This window comes from Acanthochromis polyacanthus, chromosome 1 (genome assembly GCF_021347895.1).
Source record: "Acanthochromis polyacanthus isolate Apoly-LR-REF ecotype Palm Island chromosome 1, KAUST_Apoly_ChrSc, whole genome shotgun sequence".
Lineage (NCBI taxonomy): Eukaryota > Metazoa > Chordata > Actinopteri > Pomacentridae > Acanthochromis > Acanthochromis polyacanthus.
The window spans coordinates 4,918,928-4,933,653 of NC_067113.1; positions in this window are offsets into that span (position 1 = coordinate 4,918,928).

A 14,726-nucleotide genomic window follows, 5' to 3' on the forward strand; every position below is an offset into this window, starting at 1 on the left:
GGAAATGCACCTCGCGATGTGCGTCCAATATTCCCTGTATTTTTCGTAATTTTTTTTATTTAAAAATAGAATATTAGCGATTTTTTTGTACTGAAAACGGCTGGAATTGACTGAAACTTAAAGGGTTAAGTTCAGCATTTTGGCAAATTGGCCCATTGCCATAATCACTAGTCTCCCTGAACTATTTTTTTTTTTTAAGTACTGTGACTTAATGCTATAAAAGAGTACAGTTGATTGTTTACTTGCTGTTGTAAAAACACAAACCAAGTTCTGGTTCTTGAAGTCAATAAAGAGCCCTGCTTGTTGAAAGGAAAACATTGTGATTGTTTTATTACTCATAGACTAAATGTGATTAGCCATTAAAACACATTAGTGTAATAATATCTAACAATTAATTGCCAACACTTTTTCACTTTTTACAAGAGCTTTAGTTCAAATATGTACCTAATCCGCCCTGGATCTGGACCACATCTGTACCAGATCCGCGCCAGATATGGGCTGTAAACAGTAGGTTTTTTGCGGATCCGTGCCAGATCTGGCCCAGATCTGTTCCGGAATTGTAAAGCAGATCCATGCCAGATCTGGGCCAGGGTGCAAAAACTATCTGGGGCGGATCCGTTTTAAGGATTGAAACCGGATGTTGGACTACATCCAGCGCAGATCCGGCCCAGATCCATTTGCTATCTGGGTATTTTCTACAGTGAAAGCATTGTACATAAGGGCTTGCCCTGAGTTTTCCAATGTAAAATAGGTGAAATAAAAATAACACTCTTAGTTACCTTGTTATCCGACAGCAATTGAAAATCCTCCCATGCACAGGACCTTTTTCCAGTTGGCTCCTGCTGTGGCTCCATCTATCTAGCTATATCTAGCTAGCTTATCGGTCTCTCTCTATGTATACATATATAATATACACACGTGGACAAAATTGTTGGTACCCCTCAGTTAAAGAAGGAAAAACCCACAATTCTCACTGAAATCACTTGAAACTCACAAAAGTAACAATAAACAAAAATTTATTGAAAATTAAATAATCAAAAACAGCCATTACTTTTGAATTGTTGATTAACATAATTATTTTAAAAAACAAACTCATGAAACAGGCCTGGACAAAAATGATGGTACCTCTATAAAAGATTGAAAACTATTTGACCAGAGTGACATGATTAACTCAGGTGTGTCATTTAATTGACATCACAGGTGTTTCCAAACTCATAATCAGTCAGTCTGCCTATTTAAAGGGAGACAAGTAGTCACCCTGCTGTTTGGTGAAAAGGTGTGTACCACACTGAACATGGACAACAGAAAGCGAAGGAGAGAATTGTCCCAGGACATCCGAAAAAAAATTATAGACAAACATCTTAAAGGTAAAGGCTATAAGACCATCTCTAAACAGCTTGAAGTTCCTGTGACAACAGTGGCTCATATTATTCAGAAGTTCAAGACCCACGGGACAGTAGCCAACCTCCCTGGACGTGGCCGCAAGAGGAAAATTGATGACAAATTGAAGAGACGGATCGTTGAAATTGTATCCAAAGAGCCCAGAGCAACCTCCAAAGAAATTAAAGGTGAACTCCAAGGCCAAGGTACATCAGTGTCAGATCGCACCATTCGTCGTTGTTTGAGCCAAAGTGGACTTCATGGGAGACGACCAAGGAGGACACCACTGCTGAAAAAAACTCATAAAAAAGCCAGACTGGAATTTGCAAAAATGCATGTTGACAAGCCACAAAGCTTCTGGGAGAATGTCCTTTGGACAGATGAGACCAAACTGGAGCTTTTTGGTAAGGCACATCAACTCTATGTTCATAGACTCAAAAACCAAGCATACGAAGAAAAGAACACTGTCCCTACGGTGAAACATGGAGGAGGCTCAGTAATGTTTTGGGGCTGCTTTGCTGCATCTGGCACAGGGTGTCTTGAAAGTGTGCAAGGTACGATGAAATCTGAAGACTATCAAGGCATTCTGGAGAGAAATGTGCTGCCTCGTGTCAGAAAGCTTGGTCTCAGTCGCAGGTCATGGGTCTTCCAACAGGACAACGATCCAAAACACACAGCCAAAAACACCCAAGAATGGTTGAGAGAAAAGCGTTGGACTATTCTAAAGTGGCCTTCTATGAGCCCAGATCTGAATCCCATTGAACATATGTGGAAGGAGCTGAAACATGCCATTTGGAGAAGACACCCATCAAACCTGAGACAACTGGAGCTGTTTGCTCATGAGGAGTGGGCCAAAATACCTGTTGACAGCTGCAGAACGCTCATTGACAAATACAGAAATCGTTTAACTGCAGTGATTGCCTCAAAAGGTTGTGCAACAAAATATTAAGTTATGGGTACCATCATTTTTGTCCAGCCCTATTTCATTAGTTTGTTTTTTTAAATAATTATGTTAATCAACAATTCAAAAGTAATGGCTGATTTTGATTATTTAATTTTCAATAAATTTTTATTTATTGTTACTTTTGTGAGTTTCAAGTGATTTCAGTGAGAATTGTGGGTTTTTCCTTCTTTAACTGAGGGGTACCAACAATTTTGTCCACGTGTGTATCTATCCATCTCTAACGTAAATGAGGACTATCTATCTATCTCTGATATACACAATCTGACACACAACTAACTCTCAAAGCAACTAACGGCAACAACAACAACAAAACCAACCTACTCTGCGAAAAAAAATTTCAAATGAATGACGCTAAATAGGGATCTCCTATCCCGGAACACTCTCGATCCCGCCAAGTGATTCACGTGACAAACTGAACCAATCAGGTGATTCGAAGCAGTTGAGTGCTTAGAATGTCGCTGAAGTGATTCAAACGTCACGAGTCACGTGACCAAACCTCACTTCGGCACAGTGGTTCGATACGTTTGCTTCATGGGCTACCGCGCATGTGTCGAAGCCTCGGGTATCAAAAGACCATCACTAGTGATGGGATGATGATGCCTCAAGGAGTGTATTGACACACTACCCAAACTGTGTTGGCCACTCAATAGTGACCTCTGCAGTAGTTCTAAAATCATTGCAATCAAGCACAATGAAAATATGATGGAAAAACTCACATGCTGCAAACCCAAAATCAACCTGTGAAATAATATTTCGTCTTTATTTAATTGCTAGTCTTTTACTGAAAATGTGATCTCATCATTGTATAATTTCATTTGCTCAATTTGTTCGTTGAGTTAAGTTGTTTATGAGAAGAGTTTTAAATTTGCTAAATACCTTGTTCGCTATATTTTACATACCAACTCATTTTAGCATTTACACAAACTTGTCCATAATAAAATTTAGAGTTCCAATTGTTAACTTATGTATGGATTTTTTTAACTTAAGTGTTCAATCATACGAAATAACAGATTAAAAATGGATTCATTCATACATTTTTATTGAGGAACAAAAGTTTTTGTAGTGTCTTTGCTCCAAGGCAATTTCTCTTCTTGGACACCAGTTCCTCTGCCTTAGAAAAAACTCACAGGGTACAGATGAGGATGGGGTGCATAAAAAATTTAAGTGTGAGTTGATACAGGTGTGGATATGCTTTGTGGTTATTTTTCCAATATTGCAACGGATCTTGGGTTCTGGGTGTGTTGGTTTCAGCCAGGTAGCGTTGGACTTCAACAATGAAATCGGCTGTAGGATTCGAGGTCGAGTTGTTCTCAACCTCCATATCCAGAAGTTTCCAGAGATTGTGCCCTAACAAATATTTTAGAAATAATTCTTTGTCAGTTTATTATCACATGACAAACTGCAACAGAAGTATACAAATAAACACAAAAAATGTGTTTTCATACCTGAACTGGGTTCTGATCCATGTGAAGAGCTAGGTTCTTCTCCTGCTGGGTCACGCTCATGGCTCCTTATTTCAGCAGCACACTCCAACTTCAGTCTGTTGATAGCTTCAGTTGCTTTTAGTGGACTAAAGAAGCCAACTGTTTTAAACCAGTGTTGCCACTGTCATGACACTGACCGATTCCAGGTTGCAGATACACTCAGTCGCTTTCTCAGATTTTCAGACAGCTGTTGAGCAGCTGTTTTTGTCACTGGTGAGGCTTGGCGTTGAAGTTCAATGTGGATCATTCTCATCAATGGAATAACTTTTGTAATAACCCTGTCAGCTTGGCCCTGCCTTGCCTTGATAGCTGTTCTGGGCTTCGGGGTCCTTCACACTTGCATGTGCATGTTTGTTCAGGTCCCACCAACTCCTGTTGAGTTCCACTGTTGAGAAGTGATGGGACCCGCCAGAATGTGCTGAGACTCTCTGCAGAGTCTAAACTCACAATAAACCCACTCTCCTTTTCTCTAGTACCTTCTTCTGGCCTATTCCATTCGATACTGACATAACACCCACAACTATGCTGTTCAGTACCGTTTGGTTATTTTTCTTTTGTTTATCCTTTTTGTTTGTTCGGTTTTTCTGGGGTTTTTTTTGTGTGTGTTTGTTTTTGTCTTATTGATGGGTAATTAATAGTCGGGAATAACACAGCATCTGATATTCTTCAGATGTAATAGCACTGCTTGCTAGTCCCTGTCCCTCTCCGTCCTGTTCACCCTTTGTTTCCCTGCACATCACCACTGAGGTGTAGCACTGCCCTCCCTGGCTCTTAACAGGGAATACAAATGGTTTGCCGTATTTGCAGCATTTTAGCACATGAATTCATGTTTGCTGCTGCATCAGTGACAAGACACCTGACCTTGCCTGCTATGCCCCACTCCTCCATGAGGTTCCTTTTAACCATGGCCAAATTTTCTGCAGTGCATCTCTCCACATAGAGGCAAGTAACAGCAAGATCTGCCTCCATATTAATGGACGTCCACATAGCAGTTGTTAAACTAATAGCAACGACGCTCTGGAGGTCCTTTTTGGTTTTCTCCTTTTCCTCCTCATATTCCTGGCTCACCAAGTCCTTGATGGCCTAAAAATAACCATACAAATACTTGAATACATTATGAAAATACACACACACACACACACACACACACACACACACACACACGGTAGAACATATGAGGGTGCAATAAGCTTCAGGAGCTCCCTGAATCCCTCATTTTCAACAATGGTGAGTGGCTGATAGTCTTTGATAATCATGTTGACCACGGCCTCATCCACCGCTTGCTTGTTAGGAACTTGCAAGCCAAATGGAAATATTTTGTTTAAAGCTTGTTAAAGGACTGCAATTTATGCAAACAATATTACAGGGTCACACAAAGCCTTTTGTGTGTAATAAACTATTTTTAGAAATTCAAATTTCTGACAATTTCAACATACTTGGGGTACTCACACAAGTATCTGCCAATTCTTCACTGCCATGCCGAGCTCTATAATGCTTCAGCATTGATGAAGTGCTCTTATTGATGTGAAATAGCTCCGTGGAGCAGAGCAGACACTTCACCTACAATAAAATAAAGTTAATCTATCTGAAAACAATTCAAACCTCTTATAGAAAAGAGTAGAAACATATTTACTAAAAAAAAAACCTCACAGTAAACAATGCCCAAAGGAGAAAAAGATTTACCTTATTTGCCATCAAAAGATCAAAATGATTCCAGACCAGGGAAAACTTCTTAGTGGAATATAGTGATGGGACAAATGAACCGAGGCATTGAGGTGTGTCTCGAGTAAAAGTGGGCGTGTCAGATGAAGCTTTGCTTCGAGGCTTGGGTCGCTTCCGGAAAAGTCACGTGACCGATGACAAACGAGGCCTCGGTTTGTGCAGATCACGTGATTGGTTCGTTCAACGTATCGCTGTCCCATAAAAGCGTTTCAAATCTCGCGCCACACTGTGGGCGTTTGTGGAGAGAGGAGTGAGAGCAAGTCAGAGCGAGTTATAGTTAGTATTATTCAGTAAGTATTACTAGTTAGTATTATTCGGTGTGAAATACAATAGCAGTAGCTGGAGGAGTAGGAGAAATGTAGGAAGATCAGCAGTTTAGATTATTTCCCCACTGTAGTGCTTTGATGTGAGACAGTGGGTACGGAAAGTATTCAGACCCCTTGAAATTTTTCACTCTGTGTCATTGCAGCCATTTGCCAAAATCAAAACAGTTCATTTTATTTCTCATTAATGTACACTCAGCACTCCATCTTGACAGAAAAAACACAGAAATGTAGGAATTTAGGCAAATTTAAAAAAAACAAACTGAAATATCACATGGTCATAAGTATTCAGACCCTTTGCAGCGACATTCATATTTAACTCACATGCTGTCCATTTCTTCTGATCCTCCTCGAGATGGTTCTGCTTCTTTATTGGAGTCCAGCTGTGTTTAATTAAACTGATTGGACTTGATTAGGAAAGGCACACACCTGTCTATATAAGACCTTATAGCTCACAGTGCATGTCAGAGCAAATGAGAATCATGAGGTGGAAGGAACTGCCCAAGGAGCTCAGAGACAGAATTGTGGCAAGGCCACATCCATGGGAATGGATGCAGCTATGCTGTGACTCTCGCGAGACTGCCAGTGAGATTTCGGAATACAACATGGCGGTGCCCTGCTGCTGAAATAGAATTCACTAGTCTTAGCTCTTTCTCTAAACAAAATTAAATTTAATCACCGCATTACTTGCATTCACTTATTGATATTTCCTGACTCGAACTGCGGATTTGGAGCACCACCCACCGTGGAGGACCTCGAGCGATTTATCGACGGATATTTTTACAACCGCGTCATGGAAGACCCGAACCGCGACAATCCGTCTAAAAAGAGGAAAACCAATTCCTCGACTGATACGGACGACCTAGCTACAACGGACATCCCGGTTGATATCCTGGAGTCCATAAATAAAAAGCTAGATGTTCTCAGCGTCCTCCGCGACGAAATTCGAGACCTGAAGGAAAGTTTGGAGAATGCCTATCAACAGGTAAGTGAGCTCCAACTGGACAACGCGGAACTACGTTCTAACTTTTCCGCAGTTACAACCGAGTTGGAAACGATTAAAAGGGAGAATAAAGCGCTTAAAGAGACTGTACTGGATGTCCAATCCCGTAGTATGCGGGACAATTTAATATTTTCAGGAATCTCTGAAAGCACCACAGATAATCCGGAGACAGAAATTAAGAAATTCATGACAACGACTTTAAAAATTCCCCAGGAAACGGTGAATAATATTTCCTTTCACCGAGTTCACCGGCTCGGAGCCCGTAGAGGCAATAAGTCCCGTCCTATTATCGCTAAATTCGAACATTTTAAACAGAAAGAATTAGTTAAAAGTAAAGGACGGGAGCTTAAAGGGACCTCTTTCGGAATGAACGATCAATTCCCGAGAGAGATCAACGAGCGGCGGAAGGTATTCTTTTTCATACTGAAACAGAACAGACAGAAGGGTAAACGGTCTACTTTGGTTGTAGATCAACTTTATATCGACGGCCAACTGTACCGGGACCCCAATACCACTCCCTGGCTGTTCTGATCAGTACTGGTGAAACGAAAGAGCTTTGTTTATTTATTATAAAATAATGTATATATATATATTGTGTGTGTGTGTGTGTGTATATATATGAAGGTATGTATATATGTATATGTATTTAATCTCACTATGGCTACTTATAATAATGGCTCACTGTTTTATGTTTGACCCCCTTCTGTTTACCTTTTTGTCTACCTCCCCTCCCTCTGCTTACCCTAACCACCTAAACTCACACCTCCCCTCTCCCCCCACACAAACTCCCTATGTAAATCTTTTGTGTGTTATATATGTCGAGGCACCAGTGTTCTTTGTTTTTTTGTGCTCACGTTTGACATGTTTTACAGTCTTGTTATCCACATCCATCATAGATTTAAACCCCGCTATACATCCGTCCAACGTTATCAGTAGACTGAGTTTATTTCATAACATGCCAGACCAGTAAGCTGCTCACACAGATATACATCCAAGGCTGAACTTAAACTGTCTATATGCATAAACTAACTCTGGTCTCCTGGAATGTGTGTGGCACTCGCTCACAGGCAAAAAGAATAAAAATCTTAGACCATTTTTCAAAATTAAAAGCAGACATTTGTCTCCTACAAGAAACCCACCTACAAAAATCTGAAGAAAAATTACTTACTGGCTTAAATTTCAATCAGGTTTATTCTGCCTCTTATAACAGTAGACAAAGAGGAGTCTCTACACTTATTCATAAGAGGCTACTTTTCACTTTAAATGACATAATAGTTGACTCAGAAGGCAGATACATTCTTATCCAGGCAACTATATTCAATAAAGAATATACTATTGGGAATTTGTACGCCCCTAATAATGATGATCCGGCCTTTTTTCATTCATTTTTCTCTCAACTATCTGATTTAACAGCAAATTCAACTGTTATCATTGGAGGAGACTTCAACACAGTCCTAAATCCATTAGTAGATCGCTCCAATAACACAACACGTACAAGGCAATCTCAATCTGCTAAAGTAATAGAGGAATATATGGATGATTTTGGCCTTGGCGACAGCTGGAGACTAAAAAATCCAACAAAGAAGGAATTCACCTTCCATTCCTCGGTGCGTCGATCATTTTCAAGAATTGATTTTTTTCTTACAAATAATTCTATTGCCGAGAAAATTTCTACAAGAATACACCCCATTATTATCAGCGACCATGCACCAGTCTCCCTCTCCTTACAAACTGACCTCACCTTTAAACCACCTCCTACATGGCGTTTTAACATCTCACTGTTAAAAGATGAAGAGTTTGATAAGATCATAAGGAGAGAGTGGGCAGACTATCTGGAAATGAATGACTCCCCAAACTCATCTCCATCTTTACTCTGGGAAGCAGGGAAAGCAGTACTTAGAGGTAAAATTATATCATATTCCTCTTATAAAAAGAAACAAGATCAAAAATTAGAAAGAGATCTAGAAGATAAAATTAAACAACTGATGAATATACAACAAACCCAAATAATCAAATATGGACTGAATTACAAAATACAAAAATACAGCTAGATGAGATGTTATCCAAAAGGACCGAGTTCATAATACAACAATTGCGATACAACAACTTTGAGCATAATAACAAATCAGGTAAATTTTTTGCAAACCAACTCCAACGCAATCAGGAAAAATCTCTCATAACAGCGATAAAAGGGACAACTGGTGAGTATACGCAATCGCCAGAAGAAATTAATCATATTTTTTACACTTATTATTGGAATCTGTATTCAGAAAATAAACCCAACCCTGAGCATATTGAGGCATTTCTCAGTAGTTTAAATATGCCTCAGTTATCTACTGAACATAAAAATATCCTAGATGCTCCACTGTCCATAAATGAGCTGTCCAGTGCTCTAGACAGTATGCCTAATGGTAAGGCACCAGGCCCGGACGGTTTCCCGGCCGAATTTCTGAAGCACTTCTGGTCAATGCTGGCTCCACTGTTTTTTAGATTAGTAACAGAGATTAAAACCAATGGTCACATACGGCCTCACATGAACACAGCAGCAATTAAACTTTTATTAAAGCCAGATAAAGACCCGACCCCTGCTGATCAGGACCCTCACTACTCTTTCCCTACAGGCAACTTAAAATACTTAGGCATAAAAATTTCACCTAAATTATCTGAATTAACTCACTTAAATTTTGCCCCATTACTGGATAACATCACCAATGACCTACAGCGCTGGAACAATCTCCCTATATCTCTTATGGGACGAATAGCTACTATCAAAATGAAAATCCTACCAAAAATAAATTACTTCTTTGCAATGATTCCATTCAAACCAACGTCCAACTGGTTCCAGTTGCTGGACTCGGCTATCACAAAATTTTACTGGAATAATAAAAAAAGCAAAAATCAGCCTATCTACTCTTCAGAAAAGTAAATCCGAAGGAGGTCTAGAGGCACCAAATTTTATGCATGATTATTTAGCTAACCAGCCACAATGTCTTTTTCTATGGACACAACCTACCGTAGATGCCAACTGTTGGTTAGAATTAGAACAGAAGGATTGCAATAGCATCAGACTTTCAGACATACTCTTTATTACAACATCCATCAAACGACATAACTGTTCTAAAAACCCAATGATTTCCTCCACCTTGACCGCTTGGTGGAGTTAACAATCAGCCGCTCCATTTAGCTGTTTGGGAGCAGAATGGAATCACACATCTCCACCACCTCTTCTCAGATAATACGTTCATGCCATATACAAACTTGCTTCAAAAATACAAAATAAAAAACGGGAATTTTTTACATTATCTACAAGTTAAAAATATTATTAAGAAAAGAATCCCAACACTTCAAAGCACGCTCCGGCTGCCGGCATTAGCTGAAGCAATCATAAAGCTTTCTCCGACAACAACTAAAACCCTCTCTAAAATATATGTTACTCTTAAGCACTGATACAATACATTTACTCATCTCTAAATGGGAGTCTATATCTCCGGAACCAGACTTCTGGACTCAAATTTGCGATGATGCATTTAAAATGACAAAACACACAAACTTACAACTCATCCAATACAAAATCCTCCATAGAACACATATTACTCAATACATGATGAACAAAATGGGATTCTCCGACTCCGACATCTGTCTCCAGTGCTCCCAGAACACTGCTGATACTTATTTTCATGCTCTATGGCTGTGCACCCCTGTAAAAAATTTCTGGACCAACGTCTCAGAAAAGCTTTCCGCTATCTTAAACTGCTCAATTCCTTTATCTCCAAGTCTGTGTCTACTCGGCGACTTAACAACGGACCTACAACGCAAACAATCTCAATCCTTACTTGTAGCCCTCGCCATTGCCAAAAAATGTGTAGTGTATGGGGGGGCGCTGGGCGCGCGCGCGCACCTCTCTCCGCCTGGCTGGGTGGGGCCCCGTTGACCGCTCCTCTTAATTCACTTCACTAGCTTCGCACAATACACCTTGTAAATATACACATAGGGCACACAACACATCCCTTGGGGGTGGGTTGTGGGGGGTGGTGTGGGGGGGTGGCGGGGCTGTGGGCCGGTGGGGCGCCGTGGGGGTCTGCTATGGCCTGTTCTGCTGCGCGGGCCTTGGGGCTCTGGCTGTGTCGGCGGGGGTTGCTCCGGGCTCCTGGGCTGGGTCTCCGCTTGGTGGCTCCTGCAGGGGGCTGTGTGGACCTCCTTGGGCTGGAGGGGACAGCTCCCTCCTTTTGGTGGAGGTTTTCATGCATGCCAGACCCACCACACCGGCACCTACCAAAACTCTATTGAGTTTGTTCCTCCGGTCGCTGAGTCAGTGGAGGTTGCTGGGTTAGTGTCTGTGGATCTCACTCTGCTTTATCTATCCTTCTTGTGGTCTCCTGACATCTTCATGATCCAGTTGGGATTTTGTCATATTTGGTGTTTGTGAAGGGTCTTAGATTTGTAAATGGTTTTAAGGTGTGAATTAAAGAGCACAAATAAATAAAATGCACCTTTTCTCTTAGAACACTGTCTATGCCTCACCTTTCTGTCTGTCCTGTTTGTTTTATGTTTCACTTGGGTGTGCACAGCCCTCAATGGCATAATGTAGGAAACTGCTTGAAATAAACATGATAGGTTAATTTGCCATGAGGACAGGTGATGGTCACAGTCACAAAGAAGAAAAACAATTGCACATGAAGCTCAAGCAATGACACCATGGTTGGTTGGTGTCATTTTTGAGTGGACTTGCAGACAAAAAAAAAAAAAAAAAAATTGTGGCAAGGCACAGATCTGGCCAAGGTTACAAAAGAATTTCTGCAGCACTCAAGGTTCTTAAGAGCACAGTGGCCTCCATAATCCTCAAATGGAAGAAGTTTGGGACGACCACAACTCTTCCTAGACCTGGCCGTCCAGCCAAACTGAGCAATGGTGGGAGAAGAGCCTTGGTGAGAGAGGTAAAGAAGAACCCAAAGATCACTGTGGCTGAGCTCCAGAGATGCATTTGGGAGATAGGAGAAAGTTCCACAAAGTCAACTATCACTGCAGCCCTCCACCAGTCGGGGCTTTATGGCAGAGTGGCCCGACGGAAGCCTCTCCTCAGTGCAAGACACATGAAAGCCCGCATAGAGTTTGCCAAAAAACACATGAAGGACTCCCCGACTATGAGAAATAAGATTCTCTGGTCTGATGAGACAAAGATTGAACTTTTTGGTATTAATTCTAAGCGGTATGTGTGGAGAAAACCAGGCACTGCTCATCACCTGCCCAATACAATCCCTACAGTGAAACCTGGCGGTGGGAGCATCATGTTGTGGGGGTGTTTTTCAGCTGCAGGGACAGGACGACCGGTTGCAATTGAAGGAAGGATGAATGCGGCCAAGTACAGAGATATCCTGGAGGAAAACCTCTTCCAGAGTGCTCAGGACCTCAGACTGGGCCGAAGGTTCACCTTTCAACAGGACAATGACCCTAAGCACACAGCTAAAATAACAGAGTGGCTTCAGAACAACTCTGTGACCGTTCTTGACTTGCCCAGCCAGAGCCCTGACCTAAACCCAATTGAGCATCTCTGGAGAGACTTCAAAATGGCTGTCCACCAACGTTCACCATCCAACCTGACAGAACTGGAGAGGATCTGCAAGGAAGAATGGCAGAGGATCCCCAAATGCAGGTGTGAAAAACTTGTTTTGTCATTCCCAAGAAGACTCATGGCTGTACTAGCTGAAAAGGGTGCTTCTACTCAATACTGAGCACAGGGTCTGAATACTTATGACCATGTGATATTTCAGTTGTTCTTTAATAAATTTGCAAAAATTTCTACATTTCTGTTTTTTCTGTCAAGATGGGGTGCTGAGTGTACATTAATCAGAAATAAAATGAATTTTTGATTTTGGCAAATGGCTGCGATGACAGAGTGAAAAATTTCAAGGGGTCTGAATACTTTCCGTACCCACTGTATATTTGTCTATTACACTGGTTTGTGGGTTGTGCAAAATTATGGGTGTTTGTGTCAGTTTTACCGTTTGTAAATGTCACTCCTGTATTTGGTGTCTGCACCTTCTGTCACCTTCTTCAGTCACATGTGAACTCGACACTACTTTGACACATGTATGTAAAGAAGCCACTGGGAGCCACAGTTCTACAGCAGGGCCTGCAAAGCATGTGTTAGTTTCTGTGTTAACCATTCTGAAAGACAACATGTGTAAGTGAAATATGTCCAAAAGTTTTCTGTATTATTAATAAAATGAGCTGTAAAATATACACTGTTGTTGGGTCATGATTACTTCATGTGATGGTGGATATATATATATATATATATATATATATATATATATATATAGTGATGACCATGATTTTACAAGAAAGCACTGTAAGAACATTCAAATTCCTGCCAGTTCCATCACAAATGCTCTCTCACAGATGGAGCAAGGACGAAAGAGGAAGTCTTCACCCGTGTGGGAGTATTTTGAGTTGACTACTCATAATAAGGTTTGTATGTGTGAAAACTCATAATATATTGGATACTTGCCATATATTGAACTATCAGTCCTAATATGTGATTTTATTAAAGGTTTAGTGTTTGCTGCGTGACAAGGAGCTGACATACACTAACACCACTTCCTCCATGCTTCGTCATTATAGAGCACTGCATGAGCATGCCCAGCCTACCAACAGGCTGGATACAAGCCAAAGTAATAGTAAATCTTCATTCCATGTTCTCAAAATCTTGTATTCGGCTCCTACAATACAGCAGCATTAACTGTTACAAGTTCCAGAAAAGCAATGGTGGACGCGGCTGATCATTAAAGACTCCCAGCCATTCTCCATTGTGGAGGATGTGGGGTTCAGGGAGCTAATGCATGTAATGGATGCCAACTCTATTCTCCCCAGCAGAAAGGTGTGGACAAAGCCAAGTTGTTCATTTTTGTGTTGGTCATCATAACAGCTCTTCTTTTCACCCTCAGGCTCTGAAGGCAATGGTGGAGAGAAAATATCAGGAGGCCAAGGAGAAGGCAAAAGAGCAGGTCCACAAGGCTCTGGCTGTCAGTCTCACATCTGACATGTGGACGTCCATTAATATGGATGCCCACTTGGTCGTCACCTGTCATATTAATGACGAGGACCAGCTCTGCACTACACTGCTTGGGGTGCAACATTTTCCAAGGGTCCATACAACAGAAAACCTGGCTGCAGGACATGTACAACTGATGGAGGAGTGGGGCGTCACCGATGGCGCAGCAAACATGAAAGCATGTGCCAGACAGCTGAATGTGAGGCATGCAATTTGCATTGCCCACACAATGATTCTTATTGTTCAAAAGTCCTTTGATGCTGTGGAAGGACTGAACGAATTAAGACAGAAATGTAGGAAGTTGGTCACCCTTTTCAGGACAAGCACTACAGCAAAAGAAAGATTGGTGCAGGTACAGGAGCAGATGGGTAGGCAGCCACTTAAGATGATCAGAGAGGTGGACACACGCTGGAAAAGCACATTTCATATGTTGCGGCGGCTTTGTGAGCTGAGAGAGCCAGTGGGGGCAGCAATTGCCTCACTGAAAACAGACATGACCCCCCTTACAGCATCAGAGTATGACTGTAAATGATGCTCTCTGTGTGCTCGATCCTGTTGAGGTTTCAACTGAGAAGAGGGTATCGGCTTCAAAAGTCATTCCACTGATGAAAATGTTGCACCATGCAGTCATCAACAAGATGCAGACAATGACTTCCACCATTTCAAGGCAGCTAGGTGACAACCTGATAAGACGTCTCAGGGAACATAAGCTGTCTGGAATCAGCAGGTGCCCTGACAATGCCAACCTCGCTGGATCCTAGATTCAAGAAACTTGGATTCCAAAGTCCAGCAAAAGCAG